Below are 14768 nucleotides of genomic sequence, written 5' to 3'. Positions count from 1 at the left end.
AACTCCAAGATACGCATGGATGAATAAATACGCTCTCTACAACTCAAGCAACTCGTAAGCAAGTAGAGAGGTGATGAAAGACTTGGAGCAGAAAGGGCAGAGGGCCACGCGAGGGTGGAAGAAGAAATCATTTGTGACTCCTGTGGGTCTGGAGCTCTGTGGAGAGGAAGTAGCATGTGACCTGGAATCTAGAGGAGAGAGAGGATTTCAGTGTCAGAAAGCGCAACAACAGTTCCCAAGCACGGCATGAGGCAGGCATTGGTTTCTCATTCTGGTTCATCCAGGTCACACAGCCAGAATTTGAAACACGAAGCATTCAGACTCCAGCTCCTACTTTACTGGTATGTGGCACTCAGAGTAGAAATTGAAGATTGAAGTTTAACAGCATTCCCTGTACATTCTTTTAAGGGTTAGCATTGGAAGCATAAGCAAAGAGGTAAGTGGGAATCCACAGGAAAGATCACAGCACCAAAGGTTATGTAGACTGTCTGGGGCTGAGATGTGGCAGGCTGAAGGGTGTGGAAATCACCAAAGATCTGAGAGAAAGATTTGAGGATTTGTTTGTTTGTTTTTCTGGTTGTTGTTTTTGGTGGAACTGGGGATTGAACTCAGGCCCTTGTGCTTGCCACGGAAGCACTTATTCTACTGAGCCATCTCCCCAACCCCTGAGAGAAAGATTTGAATAACGTGATCAAAACCATGTTGCTAAGAATAATATCTGACCTGAAAGAGCAGACCTGACAGGGCAAGGAACCCTCAGTAGGCCAGAAACAGCAGTGTGGGTGACTTGCAGGGCCTGAACTTAGTTCTTGAAAAAGTGCAGACAGAGGAATGGAAGCTGCAGACAACCACTGAAGACTTGGTAAATGGGCTGGAAGCAGAGAGACTTAAGAGAGGCCAGCTGGCTAAAGGAGCAGGCTGATGGCAGTGCCACTTAAGAGCCTTAGGTCACCAGGCACCCTGACCCAACAGCAGATGACATCCCTTCTTGTTATCACTTCCAGCTACTAGGAAGCCTGGCTGCCACAGGTCAGCTCTTGTGGCGTGCCATCAGGAAGATACAGCTTTCTTGTTTGTTTATCTTGTTTCCTGTAACCCAGAGGCTGACAATCTTTGTGCATCCGAAAGAACAAATAATCTCTGTTCCCTTCAAGGCCACCCCCAAGTAGCGAGATGCCACAGTAGTCACTGGGCAGGATGGTTGTTAGCCATACAGCACAGCCAGCTGCATCCTCCCAGGAGCTGAGCTCAGGAAGCAAGTCAGGCTAGCCATGAAGCATGGTGTCATGGGACACATGGGTCCTTGCTTCAGTGGAGGATGCTGGGCAAGAAGTTTTATAAATGATAAAGAGAGTAGAAGGAGTAGCCCCAGCAGGCCCGAGGGTAGAAGGGAGGAGAGGCCTATTTCAGTGACTGTGTTATATAAATATAAGCAAGATTTGAAATAGAAAATCCTAAACACATGCCTCTAAATGTACCCCCAATCCATACTCTCACACTCCATTTATTCAAGCAGTTCCCTTGGCTCAGATCTCTGAGCTTGCGGCCCTCTTTCTGGGGGTTCCCAGATCTCCTCAGCCCTCTGAAATCCCATTCATCTCTCAAGTCCAGGAAAGGTGTCAACACCTCCATGAAATATCCTCTAAGCCAGACAGGGCCTACCTTCCTCTAGCTTGTAAGAGCACCAGGGACACACCACCACTACCCCCAGGCAGCACATGACCTTGTACTTCCACACATTGAAGGTTTGTATCCCTCACTCCAAACTCTTATGTTGATATTCTAACCCTCAAAGTGAGAGTATTAAGAAGCGGGCTTATGGAAGCAATGAAGTCATGGGAGTGGAGCCCTCACAAATGGGATTAGTGCCCTCATAAAAGACAGCTCCCATGACCCAAAGTTAGAGTGAGAAGACCGCTATCTACAGCAGATCCTCACCAGACAAAATCAGTCAGTGCCTTCGTCTTGAATTCCCCAGCTTCTAGAATCAAGATCAATGCATTTCAATTGCTTAAGACCACCCATTATACGGTACCCTGTCATAGAGCTGGAAAGGCATAAGATACGTCCTAAGTCATCTGGGCCATGCTTCAGACAAGGCAGCTGTGCCTTACTCCCCTTTGCATCCACAGCACCTGCAAGACTTTGCTCCATGGCTCTGTGGAATACAAAGATCGTACGCCAAACTCACCACCTCATCTACAGGAAGACTAATGAGTGGAAACGATGTCAGCCTTGCCTTGAGCCTTCTCTCCTGGGAATGCAGACAGAAGAAGCCATGATGCTCCTTCAGAAGCTTGTTCTGGTTTAGCAACTCAGTGCACAAGTGAGACACTGTCTACCCTGTGGCAGTGCTCATCTCCTGTCAGGCCTTGGGGCTGAGTAGACCAGGCCCAAAAGAGGACTAGAGAACTCTGGGAGACTCTCTGTCTCTACCTAAGACAAAAAGTAACTTCATCATGCAACATAAAGGCCAGACAATGACCTTATATACTGGGTACTACCCCAGTCTCCCTGTAAAACAGGGAAAGTTGTTCTACACTCTATCTGCATTACAAAGTCCTTCCAAGAACTCCATGAATGTCTGTTGAATGGGACAGGATTTATCCTCCCTTTTCATTAGATGTTCTTACCACACCCTTAGTACCATCCCAATGGAAAGATGACCTTGCTACTGACGCATTCATTTTACAGGTAGCACCTGCAGTACCCTGCAGTACCAGGAACGCAGTCGGAAGAGGGAGGCAGCAAAGGCTTCAAGAAGGAGATGGCTCAGAAGTGCTTAAAGCACGGCAAGCATTTCCGCAGCTGAGAGGTGTGGAAGGAAGAGCATTCCAAGGGGCCTGAATTACTGTGCTGGCAGCATAAGCAAAGGTTCAGAACTGAGAAGGCAAAAGCACGTCGGAGAACCGCCAGTGTTGTCGTGTGCTCCCCCGCCATGGGAGCAGTGCCAAGGCGGGGAGTGGCTCAGATTATAAAGCCAGGCCTCCATGTAGTGGTGGTGGGGGCTGGGACCAGTCCTTCAAACTCTCTGAGCCTCAGATTCATCATCAGAAAGCAGAGATGACGATATCTTACTGTGTTCCCCCTCAGACACTGGGGGAGGGGAGCAGTAGGGTTCAATCAGCACATAACAGGGGAGGGTAAAAGGCGTATGTGTAGGAGATGTGAAAAGGCTGTAGATGTACTAAAGAACAAGCATTAAAGCCAGGTGAGGTGTCGAATGCTGAGGTAGGAGGATCACGAGTTCAAACCCAGCCTGGCAACTGATCAAGACCCTAACTTATCAAGATCCTGTCTCAAAATAAATGTAGGCAATAGCTCAGTGTGAAGGCTCTGGGGTCAACACCTAATAACACACACACAAGAAACACATTACATAAATGAAAATTATTATTATTCTTACCACACCATAAGCTTCTTAAAAACAGAGACTTTCTTACTCTAACTTGTCTTTGCTGGAGTATCTGCTATTCTATTTTGCCCAAGTTCTAAAACTTCCTAGGCATGTGCTGGCCTAAATGAAGCTCCTTACCACTTTGTTTCTATCATTTTTCCTCCCTTTTAAATAAATGTTTGAGGGCTGGGGAGAGAGCTCAGTAAAATAAGCACTTGCCTGGCAAGTGTAGGGTCCTGAGTTCAGTCCCTGGTACCACCAAAAAAAAAAAAAATTAAATAAATGTTTGTTACAGTTTGTTAGCCTGATTACAGTACACAGCGCATGGACAGTGGGTACTTGGCTCCCTGACAGAAGAAGTGCTATGGGGCTCAGACACTGGGGAAACAAACAAACAAAAGCAGTGGGGTTTAATCAGCACATCACAGAGGAAGGTAAAAGGTATATATGCAGAGAGATTACTTACCAAAGAAGAGAAGTAGAGACAAGGAAGCTTGTGCAAGCATGTGCTAGAGACCATGAGAAATTTGGTGTGGTCGGTACTTGTGGGAAACTAAAGACACGGTCTGAAAAGTAGGGGAGGGCAAGACTGAGGCAGACCTAAAAGTGAGCATTAAAAAGTCAATACTGCTTTCACAAACGATGGACAGCTACAGGGACTGAGGCTGGGATCACGGAATGTGAGAGCTGGGAAGTTCACGGGGGGAACCAGGAGACGGCGGCCAAGGAAGAGACCTTGTTCAGGGTTGCACTGCTCTGGTGGGCTGAACTGAGATGAAACCCCTGGTCTCCTAATTATCAGCCAGGATGTGAGTATGTAACTGCCATGCCAGAAAGGTGACAGTAATGATGTCACAGCTCTTTTTTTCTCCTTCATCCAGGTCAAACATGTCTTATCTACCCAGGACTCCTTCTCATGAATCCAGACCCAGCCTTCCTGGATGCCACGCAGCGATGAGGCTCTGCCAATAGGTGGGGCTAGTCCTAGAGGCCAAACAACACTGTGCCCTCAAGCCTTGTGCCTGCCTTCAAACCACCCTCCCTTCCAGTTCTTACTCGGTTAGGTTAGTGCCTTCCTCAGCGTGGGAGGTGAGCTGCGGTCTTCACGCTCCTACGTGCTTTCTCCCCAGCCGACAAAAATAGTTAGCCACAGCCACCTCTATCTACTCTCGATGCCACCTACTCGCCCCAGCATTTTCTCTTCTGTATCAAAACCGCAGCAGAAAGGACCAGGGGAAATCCCAGCCTCCCAAATGAGACCCCAAGAGCACAAGGACCTAAACACTCCACTTAAGGTGATGGCGGGGAAAGTGGGTGTGGGGGAAGAAAATAACATTTTAGCCAACAGACTTAAAATTAAGCACCATTCAATGTTTCCTTTTTAGTTTAGAAACCACTAAATAAAAATGAAGAAAAAAAAAATCAGGAAGTTCCCTCCTTAGTGTTAACAATAGAACAATCCAGAGCGCTGTTTCGCAGGGCAATTTCTTTTTAAAGAGAGAGGCACTGAATGTTCAGATCTGCCAGGGCCTGACCCATGCTGCTTTGACTTGGGTGCACTTTGGCCTCTATAAATAGCTCTGCAATTGTGATGAGCTGCAATTAACTTCAGACTCATTTAAATGATGCAATTTACGATTGAAAGGATATATTGGCAAAAAAAAAAAAAACATCAGCAACATATGTGGGAACTCTGGATTCTCCTTCCTCTCTAGCCTTGAGGCTTGGGGAAATTTGTCTTGTCTCTCTTTTCTAATTTGTTCCACCCCAATAAGTAATAACTCCTACTGGCACGTATTTTGCAAATAAATTTCTGAAGTGTTTCAAGATTCTTCTAATTCAGAAACTGTAGAATATATTCCAGGTAAAATTATGTCACATATATGCACAAATGCGTACTCTATGGTAAACTGGCAAATGGAAATCTGAATTTTAAAGATAGGCACATTGAGCTATCATCAGATAAGATGTTTAATTCATTTCTCCAAAGGACTCTCCATAGACTCCCTTTCAAGGAAGAATTATTTTTATGTGTGTGTGCATTTTAAATTATTCAACTTAGGAAACTCTGGCTAGTGTACAACTTTTCAGGATCACACCTATGACCCAAAATCAAATGCAGCCACATTATTTAGGTGGAGGACGATGGTCCCAAATGGGGTGGAAAAAATGCCAGAAATAGGATTTGTTCTATGAGAAATGAGATGTAAGAACAGAAGCAGTATTGGTTCAAAATGTGTCCTGTGGTTGTTCATTGGTGTTTCTCCATGATAGTATTTTTAAAAGTCTAAAGCTACTTGTAAAAAGTGATTTCCTCCTCGTGTCATTATCTTTTAAAGTAACTGATTTGCCGTGTGTGGTGGCCCATGTCTGCGATCTGGATGCTTGTGAGTCTGAGGCAGTAAGATCATCCTGTGAATTTCAGGCCAGCTTGGGCCATGCAGTAGTTCAAGAACAGCCAGAACAGCATAGCAGAATCCTGTCTTAAACCTCCCCCTTAAAAAAAATAAACTCAGTAATTAACTCATTAGATAAATGCTTTTATGAAATAAAAAGACAAGCATTAGTTCTGAAAAACAAGATTACTGACCTCTTTCCTTGTAGGAGCACCACTTGAATCTTTCACTCTTCTTGTATTTTTCTCCCCAGAAGGAAAATCAGTGCTACAGGTTTTGCAGACTATCATTAAAGAGTCTCATGTCAGGCCTTTTCCCATCTCAGTGCATCCTTTATTCTTACAGTGGTGGTAGTGGTACTAGGGATGGAATCTGAGACCTTGTATTTCCCTTGGAATTAAATGTAGACCTCTGATCATTTGCATTTAATAAGTTTTAGTCCTAGGAATGGCTTTATAAGAACACAGTAGCACAGTTGTTGTTGTTGGAAGTTTGCTATTGGCCTTCCTAACTGTTTGATGAGAACTGTGACAGGGCAAACAGAAGCAATGTCAAAGAACAGTCCAGGGCAATCACTGTGGAGGCAGGCTTCTCGGTTCTGTGCCTGCTTTTGCTCCCCATATGGGCAAGTCACGCAAGTACCAAGAGAATCAAAGGAGTTAAATGACCACAAGGTGTCTGTACAGCTTGGAGTTCTATGAATGCATCTGTACACAGAGCCCTAGGGATGCAGCCTAGCATATAGTAAACACAGGTATGAATTTGATATTATCAAATGTTTAGTGTCCTGTAACAAGAAGACTCTAAGTTATGCTTGCTACCCAGCTGTCTAGTTCAAATGGAAAAGATTAGATCAACTTTAGTCCTCCAGAACCAGTTTTTCCAGAGCTGGCTCTCTAGTACTTTCTTCTAGTCTGTGTCCCTCCCTTCCCACTGGCTTTGTACTTTATTTCTCACTTGAAGCTCTTGCAATGACTACGAACTCCTCTGTGCTTCTGGAGTAGTTTGCCCATGGTACAATTACTCTCTTCACTTTTGCTTCAACTATATAGTACTCCCAAAAGCATTTGTTGGCTAGGTGGTGCTGGGGATTGAACCCAGGTCCTCACCCATGCTAAGCATGTACTTTTCCACTGAACTTCACCCCTTGCCATATTCATACGATATCTGGTCTGAAATTCAGAAGAGAAGTCTTGACTGGGGAGGGAATGGACCACCTTATCCTAGGAAGACTCCTGAGGGAACATGAATTAGTCTTATTATTTTGATAACACACCCCTTTGACTCTATTCTGCAGCACTGCTGTCCTTTACATACTGATGCAGTTTGATTCAGTTCCTATTTGTCTCCTCTCTGAGACTGGGAAACTCTAAGGAGTAGGCTGCATTTCATCTTTTCTTTGAACACACAGCATGCAGTAAAATAACTGGCACCTAGCAGATAGTCAATATATGATTGTTGGAAAAATATAGTTCCTTCTACCTGCTCTGTGACTCACTTTTCCCCTGATTGTCACTCAGCCAATTTGCAATCTTTCTTACCATCAAGGGTTTAAACAGAAGTGTTGATTCAATAGCCTCTACCTGTCTCACCTAAAGGAAAGGATCAATACTCATTTTGCCTCTAAAGTAAGATGCAATATTGGGATGGAAGAAGGTGATGGCAAACAGGACACTAAATGCTCTCTAGAGTTTGTGTAGCAGGGGCCTCCTCTTTTACAAAACAGTGGGGACTTAGGAAGCCAGGCTCGGGTGACAGTGTTCCCGAGGAGTTTTCCTAGGGTAAGGTGCTCCATTCCCTCAACCTCTGCAGCAGAAAACCCAAGTAGTATTGTTGAGAGCCAACCCCCAGGCCACCTGGTAAGTGCATGCAGTACACTCTAGAGGTTGCAGGCTGGCCAAGATGTCCTCAGTTAGGCTACAGATGGATTTCGTTTGGCACACAATGTCTTGGGAAATGTTTGAGTTCCACACCAATGTTTAAAAATTAAGAGGCTGTACATTTTTTAAAAAAAATCTAGTTTTCTGTCTTAACTTTTAGGAGAGATGGCAATAGAGGCACCCCCCCCCCTTATTTTGTGGGTGTGTCCTACAGTTCTCACACTCCCAACCTCAGCTACTCAAGCTCCCACCAAAGCTTAGCAAGAGAACTGCGCAGTGATGGGAAGAGTTGGGGACCAAAGGACTCACACAACGTGGGAAGGAGCTCTGGGGTAGGGCTTTTTATAAGATCTTTGCTACTAGGTTGGAGGGTTCTATGAAAGGATAGAAGGGATGATTTTTAGGAAATGTCATTCAAAGCCACAGCTAAGAGCTTTCTGATGTGCTTATGTATAAATATAAACATATCTCCCCAGTCAAGACTTCTCTTCTGAATTTCAGACCAGATATCTTGTGAGTATGGCAAATCAAAGCTCTTCAAAATGATATGTTTCCTGCACTTCGAGATTTCCTGTTTTTCACGCAGTGTAACTCCCTGGAGATCTATCCAAGTTGCAGTATGGATCACTAGTTTATCGCTCCTTATTACTGAGTAGTGTGGCCTAGTACGGAGGCACTACAGCTTGTATGATCATTCACCCTTTGAAGGAAAACCGGACTGCTTACCATCTGGATGTATTCCAAATAAAGCTGCATTAAATAAACACACACACACACACACACACACACACACACACACACACACACATACACACAGGAGCGCTCCTGATGGCTCCCCAAAATATGCTGCTGCCGCTGCCATCTTTTCCATCGCAGACAATGACATTTCCAACTATTCTTCCACCTTCTCAGGCCAACAGTGCTGATGTCATTCTGAATTCACATTCTGTCACGCCTGCTCTCAGGCTGTTAGCCATCCAAGTTCTTGCTCTTCCCTCAAAGCAGCCTTGGATTTCAAGCATCCTTCTTGCTTCCTCTGCAGTTTCTCTGGTCCCAGCCAGCACTTCTCTGCTGGGTTCATGAACCCAGCCCTACCACTGCTGCCCCTAACTCTGTAGTCTTTTCTCCACACAGAGGCTAGCGCAATCCTGGGAGAATAAGTCTGGTTGCAGCCTTGCCCAGCTTCACACCTTTCAGTGATTTCCCACTCACTCATAGTGGCAAAGCCCCTGCTGTGACTGTCAAGGTCTCCTGTGACACATGAGCAACCCTTCACTTTCACAAGCCCACTTCTCTGACTGCACCCCTACTGCGGTGCTCTGCTCCAGCAGTGCTAGCCTTCTTGCTGTTCTACAAACATACAGGGCATTTACCTCTTCAGAGTCTTCATATTTGCTGGTCCCTGACCTGGCCATTTCTCTCCCCAGGCTTCCACTAACCAGTTGCATTTCCTTTAGGCTTTACTAAGAAGCTCTATGATGGTTAATCTTTATTGTCAACATGCATGGCTTTTGAGACACCTGAGATATCAGGAAAGCACACCTCGGGGTGTGTCTAGGTGTGTCCTGGGAACATGATCATGGAGATTATAACTGGTCCCTGGCCCTTCCCCTCAGGCCCTTTCCCTGCAGTCTGCTTCCTGGGGACCACAAGCTGAGCAGCCTTTCTTCCTCCAGGGCCCTGCTCCAGGATGACTCTGCCTTGTAGTCAGCCAGACATGGATGGAGCCTCTGGAACCACAAGCTGCATGAAAGCTTTTCTCCCTTAAATCTTGAGTGTCTGACATTTGGTCCCAGCAATGAGAAAGCCTGTTCAATTTTCTTACCTTACATCCAACCATTATAATACTTTATATTCCCATTTTTGTCCCATTTTTTCTTCCATAAATATTATCTTTTGTTATTGTCTGTCACTCCCAGCTAGAAATAAGCTCCTCAAAGATAAGACTTTGATGTGTTTTATTAACTGCCTTATTCCACATTGCCTAAAAAAATCTTTGGCATATAGCTGATGACTAATAAATATGTATTAAATAAATGAAAGAGAACATTTTCTCTATGTGTTCTATATTTTAAATATAATATTAACTGATGATCCTGTCCATGAGAAATAAAATGTAGTGGTCTGCCTGACAACATTAAATTGGGGGATAATATACATGTGAGGCCTAAGGTTTTAAATGTGAAAAAGGGTGGATGCTCAAGAGTGACTGATAGAGATTCAAATGATGGAGAAACCGAAAGCCACAAGGCCACATCCTGCAATGCCATGTGTTTCCATAGGAACTATTAGGCCTACTCTTTTTAGATCTGGCCCTGGCTCCTTAGAAGCATGTACAGAGCCGTTTGTGGCCATGGTTCCACACTTACAAGACTGATGCACTCTGAACCATGCATTCTTTAATGCCTTGCTTATCTCTGGGTGGCAGCTTTCAGCCCTCCTCTACCTTAGGAACCTCCTTGTCTGGCCTGAGCCCCCAGCACCGTGGCCTAATCCTGGCTCAGAGCTGACTGTCCACCTCTGTGCTCAGCCTGTACCCTCCTTCCTCTCTGCTTTTGCCTGGAGATTGGATGCTGGACAGGAGTGAGGGGTGGGTGGCCAGGAAAGCCTCTGGCAAGGGCCTTCTCTCCATTGAGATGCTCCCCCCCCCCACTTCATTTTGTTTTCCACCAGACTTCTGAAGATATCTGGAAAAAATCAAATTTCACAATGACTCCTAATGACGAGGACATAGATTTGAAGTGTTCAGAACAGTTTCAGACAAACGCATCTTTAAAAGTACATCATGTCTATCCAAAAACTCAGTGTGAAGCACACTTTAACAGGCAATGGGATGAGGAGTTACTGAACCAGTCAGGAATCCGATGAGGAATTTACAGACCTGCAAAGACGAGGCACGGAGCCCAGAAATCTACTGCCTTCCACCGACCTTCCCCACGGAGCCAATTTCGATAAGATGATGCTTGTTTTCATTACACTGAATGTTTTCTAATGCTTACGTTGTAGTGGTGAATAGAAAGTGGGCCTTCATGGGGTTATAAATGTTTATCTTCCCCCCAAACCAGGGGAAGCTAAACCTCTGCTTAGAAGGCCTTTATCAACAAAAGCCACGTAAGTGCTTCTGGTGCTGCCATCCGTGACACCTTGTGGCAGGCAAAATAATGTCCCTAAACATGTCCCTATATTGATCTTTGGGAACCTCTGGGTTGGTCACCTTATATGGCAACTAGGATTTCACAGATATGATTAAGGATCTTGAGATGGAAAAGTATCCTCTGTTTCTCAGGTGGGCCCCGTGTGATCATAAAGGTCTTCATAAGAGGGAGGCAGATGGGTCAGGGAAGGAAGGAGGCAGGGAAGAAGAGGTTGGGGTGACGCCAAAGTTCACTGGTGGCTGCTAGAAGATGAAAACAGCGAGGGAACCTTCTCTGGGGAGACTCCAGCAGCAGCGCGGCCTTGTGATCCATTCTGGAATTGTTACTCTCTACAACTGTGGGACAGTAAATCCGTGATGTGTGCAGCTGTTACTTGATGGTAATTTGTTGCACTAGCAATGGAAAATGAACACACATCTCTCTGCTCACTCTCACATGCACTCCATCAGCGAATCCTGTCTGAAAATGTCGCAGGGGCCAGGCTAAGGTGGAAAGGTATATGCATGAAATCACAATTCCTGTTGTGACAGTCCTTAACTGCAAAGGAGCAGCCTTGCAAGCAGCCTTTGTAAGTTCCACGCAGAGGTCTCCGATGCTGCAAAAACTAGCACAACTGATGCATATATTGAGTCATAAAATGGGTCTATAACTAGGTCTGGGCTGAACACTACCTTGTCTGTTTCATCTACTTTTTAGAGGAATATGTCAAGAATAGTCTGGGTAAACTGGACCAGAAGTCTGAGATGGGACAGTATTACTCACTGGCCCTGTGATGCTCTTACCTTGCTTTCCTGTCTTCACACAGAAATCCTACTCTTCCCTTTAGGCTCATGTACTCCAGACCTCTGACCCTCCTCTTGTGAAGGCTAATTTCCAAGACAAGGTCTGATAAACCCGTTCAGTAGAAAGCACACAATGGCTCTGACAGGTAATCCATACTTATAAGGAGCACTGCTTTTCAGTAAAGACAGAAGTAAAACTACAGACTCCTGGAGGGTGGAACCATAGTCAGGTTCTTTATCATTGACCTTCGTCATCTTAGTACCATGCCTGGAAGTTATTTGGATTTTTACTAATAGTTACTGAATAAATTACTGAACAATTAAAACCAATCAACAACTCATTACCTCCTCTAAGTGCCAGCATTTCTTGTGACATGGAGACAGAAGCGGGTTTTCTTGTGGCTCTTAAGACAGTAAGGCCTTGGCACAGTAAAGGTAAGGGTCTCTTGATAATACCTTAGCTTTCAAATCTCATTTTAATACATGAATAGGATAATCCTAGTGATGAGGAATTTATTTTCCTAAAAATGGGTAATAGGAATGGACAGAAGAATTATAAGATTTAAGACATGATATCATGGCAGTAGAATGAAAAATGGAAAATATGGTTCTAAGCTTGAGTTTGATTCAACAAGGGATCCAGAGCACTAAATTACCTTACGGCTCTCCTAAGCATCCAGAGCCCTTGCCTGCTTAGACCTTCAAAGCTCCAGGCCACATTTGAGCCAAGGATACTCCTATTGTCCTCATCAAACCACGGTCACTAACTGAGCCCTGGGAAAGCCCAATGGCCTAATGTTAAGATCAGTGGATCAATGGAGGGCTTCAGTGACATATGAGGGCCCCATTAGGTTTTATGCAAAAATTCATGATGATGTACTTGTGAGCTATTTTCAAGGCGTCTGATGAAGGAAGGTGTAGAACTTCGTGTTTTAAGAAAAGACTCTTAGGGCCAGCAAGATAGCTCAGTGGACTAAGCGCCTGCTTAGGCCTAGGTTCAATCTCTGGTACCACATGCTGCACTGGCCCTGGCCCTGGACGCTCCGAGCTGGCCTCAGAGCCCAGGCGTGGGGCGGGGGGGGGGCACATGTTTGTAATCTCAGTGCTAGTGAGACTGAAACAGGAGGCTCACTATGAGTCCACACTGTGTAGTGAGACTCTATACCACATACATAAATTAAAACAAACGAAAAAGAGAAATGCTTCTTGTCGGTATGCCTCCTTAACATAGTGAAACCTGTCTCTCTCTGAAGACCTGATCTCAAACAATCGTTTCATTCAACCAGCTAGTCACCCTGCCGTTTTCTTAATGCTATTGTAACAAAATTACCACTATGCACTTTTTTGCTTAAAATAACACAAATATATTATATGACAGTTCGGGAGTTCAGAAGCCTGAAATGGGTCTGATTAGGCTCAACCTAAGATGCTGGTAGATCTGCCTTCCTTCTGGAAGGTATAAGTAAAAAAGAAACCACTTATTCTTCTTTCCCAGCTTCTAGAGCCTGCCTGGAGTCCTTAACTGAAGGTCCCTTCCATCATCAAGGCCGACAATGGCCTTTTGATTCTTTTTCACTTTGAATTCCTCTGACATAGACTCTTCCACATTTCCAGGACCCTTGTGAATACACTGGGTCCATGGGGAAGATTGGGAATAATTTTCCCATCCCATAGTGAGCTACCAGCAACAAGAACTAAAGCTGCAGCCTTCATTCAGCCTGACCACGTAACCTGACACAGCCACAGGTTCCACAGACTAGGTGTGGACATCTAGCAGGGCCACTATTCTGCCTACCACAACTACCGAACGAATTCTTGAATCACTCCCTTCTATTCTGAGATTTGGTTAGGGATTTTGAAATTCAGCTGTTTTGATGTAACCTTTACTCTTTAAAAGACAACAAAAGAAATGATAAAAGCAGCCCTTGCTGAACATTTACTATTACCGAACATTTACTGCCAGGCTCTGTTCTAAACAAATGAGATGATTTAACTCATTCATTTAATCATAGCCCACTAGGAGCTTGGTAGTATTACTATCACCATGAAATGAGGAACAAGAGACTACATTTTTTTCCCAGCTTATGTAACTAATTTGGTGAGCTCTGAATCTGCGTGACTATATTCTTTAATATGACATAAGAATAACTACAGAACAGGGAACCTTAATCGAGCAAACAAAACAATATAAACTGCAGAAATAATGTAACCTTTCAAGCTAAAATAGGCCCACAGAAATTTAGACAAACATGTCCTAACCAAGAATGTTAAAGAGGCTGGACCAGATCATAGACACATGAGAGCAGGCCAGCGAAAATAATCAATGAATAGTCACTGTCACCGCTGTTCCTTTAAAATAATGTCAGTCATAAAAATAACTGAAGTTTTTACGGGGAATATAAATAACAGTTTAGAAAGAAGCCTGCAAAATTTAATGGCATCCTGCATTCAATGAACATTCAATAATTCTAAAATATGTGAGCACACAGCAGGCATGGGGATACGGTCAGCTGGGATGGAAAGGCCTCACCAAACAGCATTGCTGTGACAGAGATGCACCTTTGTTCTGAAATGGAAAAATCAGGAGGCTGCTTATCTCGCATTCAGGTTTGGTGCTACCAGAGGAAAATAATCCTGCAAAATTTAAGAATGAATGTTTCTTAGATACGAAAATTGCATCTTGTGTGTTGAATACAATTCTATAGACAATACAGAGCCAGAGCCAGAGACAGAGACAGAGACAGAGGCAGGGACAGAGACAAGGATAAGAACAGGAACAGAGACTGAGACTGAGACTGAGACAGAGACAGAGACAGGAACAGAGAGTGAGACAGAGACAGAGACAGAGACAGAGACAGAGACAGAGACAGGGACAGAGACAGAGACAGGAACAGAGACAGAGACTGAGATAGAGACAGGGATAGGAACAGAGACAGAAACAGAGACTGGGATAGGAACAGGAACAGAGACTGAGACAGAGACAGAGACAGAGACAGAAACAGGGACAGGGACAGAGTCAGGGACAGGGACAGGGACAGAGACAGGAACAGAGACAGAGACTGTGATAGAGACAGAGACTGAGATAGAGACAGGGATAGGAACAGAGACAGAAACAGAGACAGGGATAGGAATAGGAACAGAGACTGAGACAGAGACAG

The 14768-nt window shown here is 44.5% G+C and overlaps 1 protein-coding gene across 1 annotated transcript in view; it reads right to left on the bottom strand.

Annotated features, from left to right (window-relative positions):
- The window catches only part of Chn2 (chimerin 2), a 295082-nt gene that overhangs the window by 243474 nt on the left and 36840 nt on the right, over positions 1–14768 (bottom strand). The window lies entirely within an intron of this gene.

Source organism: Octodon degus, unplaced genomic scaffold, assembly GCF_000260255.1.
Source record: "Octodon degus isolate 3935 unplaced genomic scaffold, OctDeg1.0 scaffold00015, whole genome shotgun sequence".
Taxonomy (NCBI): domain Eukaryota; kingdom Metazoa; phylum Chordata; class Mammalia; order Rodentia; family Octodontidae; genus Octodon; species Octodon degus.
Note: the sequence above shows the minus strand (reverse complement) of the source record. Positions and strands in the feature narration are given on the sequence as shown.